At 41.0% G+C, this 3,151-nt stretch overlaps 1 pseudogene; it reads right to left on the reverse strand.

The window, feature by feature from the left end:
* Positions 1 to 1,670: 1,670 nt before the first annotated feature.
* LOC103587209 overlaps positions 1,671 to 3,151 on the reverse strand; it is a 4,586-nt pseudogene continuing 3,105 nt past the window's right edge.

Below are 3,151 nucleotides of genomic sequence, written 5' to 3' on the forward strand. Positions count from 1 at the left end.
CCCACATACAGACCGGTTCCCGCTCACTGGCTGAGCGAGGCGCGGGAGCAGCACTGAGGGTTGCAATCCCGTTGCCGGTCCCCGGTCCGGTACGGAGGCAACACTGAGGGTTGCGATCCGTTGCCGGACACGGAAAAAAGACAAAAGACAAAAAAAAAAAAAAAAAAGATGACTGGTAAGGGGATCTCAACCCTTGACTTGGTGTTGTCAGCACCACACTCAGCCAGTGAGCGAACCGGCCATCCCTATGTGGGATCCGAACCCGGGGCCTTGGTGTTATCAGCACCGCACTCTCCCGAGTGAGCCACAGGCTGGCCTGATGCTTTAAAATATATTTTAAAAGAAAGATTGTGAGGATAAAATGACAAGATCTGATCTAGTTTGTTTTTTACTGGTGCAGGAGGAGAGAAGAGGCAGAGAAGGCTTCCCTGAGAAAACGGCATTTTATTTGGGCCTGATGTGTAAATTATTATTATTAACATGGTGAAGAGGAGGAAGTAAGTATTGCGGGTGGAGGGTGTGGTATGTGAGAAGGTCTTAGGAAAGCAAGAAGCATAATCACTCAAAGAAAGAAAAGAAAGGTGGGGTGGTTGGACCACGGTGACCAAGGAGGGACATGGCAGAGGACAAAGGGAGGCAGAAGTCAGATCCCACAGAGCCTTCCAGGAGTTTGGACAGTGAGTGGTTACTACTATAGTACTACTTAAGTAGCTTCACAAAATAGATGACTTCTTATCTGTAGATATTTCAGCTGACTCATAGCACGGATTTAAACCTTTAAAAAATGATTCTGAGATAGAAACAAGATAGAATAGGTGGGAGGCGTGATATTTCTCTATCATTTTTATCACTTTGACTTTTGAACTACGTTAATGTTTTAATAGTCATAAAAAATAATACATTTAAAAAATACATTTCATTCCTAAAAGAGAATACAAATGAGAACAAACGAATTTCATTATATTTCAAAAGAATAAAACAAACTCACTGCATGTGTAGGGCAGGAAGGGGCAATTCAAGTAATTTTTGAATACAGCATTTTGACACTACACCTTCATTCAAAAGGCAACAAACTGTGATTAAACATTGAACATATGGTTTTTAGCATTTCATAATGCATTTAGTGTGCATTATGAAAGAGTGAGAGAGGTAAAGGGATAGATGGAGGGGGTGTGTGTGTGTGTGTGTGTGTGTGTACAGACATATTTCTTAGCACTGTCCGCTGAGAAATCCTAGAAGTCATCACTCCCCAGTAGCAATGAGACCACGCCCAGAGTTTGGCTTCTACATACAATTTCCAATAAAAAGAACCAAGGCACCTTAGAGAAATGGCTGATTCTAGCCTGGGACAGAGGAAGTATAAGATGAACCCGGAACATATTATTGTGGCAGAAAGTCAGGAATTGGTTCAAAAATGATGGGGATGTCAAAAACCATGGGAGCCAGTTTGAAAAGATCTTATACAGCCAAATGTGGGATATTTTCAGCAAGAAAATAATTAAATTAAAACCCATTAAAGGAAATAAATTCATATTAATAGAGAAAACATAGAAAGGAGGGAAGGAAGGAAGATTGAGAGAGAGGAAGGGAGTAAGGAAAAAGAAGGAAAGGGAAGGGAGGGAAGGAAAGAAAGGAAAGCTTTTATTTATTTATTTTTACTTTAAAATGATTTAATAGAAAATGTATTTACATGTGTCACAATAATATATCAAACATAGAAAGATATTAACACTTATCGAATCTAAGTGGGGGGTAGACAGGTACAGCAGTGGAAAGGCAGAGAGAGTTTCTTGTATCTGCTTCTCCTCAATTGCCTTTAGCTCAAAATAATACTTAAGCATAAATAATAAAGCATCTCTCGGGATGGCAGACTGCTGCTTCTTCTCCATAGTCATTAATCTTTTCATTATCTTATTCCTCTTAGCACATTCGGGGCACAACATATTATCTTCTTGGCCTGGGGATGGGAAAGAGCAGGCTGGTAACAGGAAGAGAGAAATCATCCTCTCGGGAGTGTCAGGAAGCCAGACCTGATCCACATGGAACTGCAGGCAAACCTACCCCTCTGCATCTGCAGAGAGAAGTCTGCCACGGGACCACACACCACCTGACACCACAGGCTTGCAGCAAAAAGTCCTCGACAAACACAGGAATGGGCCGTGAGTTCTCAGCCATGGGCTGAACGGCCCTCGCAGCAAGTCTTCCCCTGGATGCCAGCGTGGCTTCCTGAGCTGCAGTTACCACTTCCACTGTGTTTGTCTCTTCCTCTCTCTCACTCATCTCACAACTTTCATGAAGCCTTGATCTCTTGGTCACTGCCTTGCATTTCCTTGAATGCAGTTTGGCCTCCCAAGATGTTTCAGGAATAGCATGTTTTTGTTCAGGGTAAGCATGTTTCTAGAGCCTTGGGTAAACTTCTATTTTCTCGTCATTGGTACTCAAACTAAATTGTTGGCACTAGTCCTGCAAGGTGTCCCAATGCACCTCACTAATTGGAGGCAGAATGGCCAACAGGGAAGGCTTGGTATTTTATTCATAGGTTTTGGAGGAGCTTTGAATTGTTCACCTGGTTTAGGAAGATAAACTTTATTATTTTTCCTGGGCCTCTTTGGTTTGACATCAGAAGTTGAAGAAACACTTGGTTCTACTTATTTTTTTTCAGGTTCCTCTGTAGCTGGAACCAAGGTCAAAGTCACAGTTTACTCCTCTAATTCTTTTTCAGAGAAATTCTTCTTGCTGCTCCCATAATTTGAGTCTGATATTTCCAGCAAGGTGGCAAAACCAGCAATGTTAGAGACATCTGCAGTTTTTTCAAGGAAAGCTTTTAAATGGCAAATATTATAACAGCTGATTTAGGCAAAAATGATCAATGGATACTTAAAACCAGTGAGTGAAAATTTGATGATGAATCAGAGATCTATATAGTCCTGCAATATACTATCTCCCCAGAAAAATGCTTGTTAATTAAAAGGAGAAAAACAGAAATTTTGCAATGGAGAATGCTTTTAACCAAGTACCCAAGGTTAAATTAACATCACCAGTATTAAGACAAATCAAATGTGCCTCATGGTACAATACACTGAGAAGTAAACAATACCACTTCTGTGGTATTCCTGCCAAAAATGCAGAACCTCAATTAAACATGAAACAT

This window comes from Galeopterus variegatus, unplaced genomic scaffold, assembly GCF_000696425.1.
Source record: "Galeopterus variegatus unplaced genomic scaffold, G_variegatus-3.0.2 Scaffold428, whole genome shotgun sequence".
NCBI classification, from domain to species: domain Eukaryota; kingdom Metazoa; phylum Chordata; class Mammalia; order Dermoptera; family Cynocephalidae; genus Galeopterus; species Galeopterus variegatus.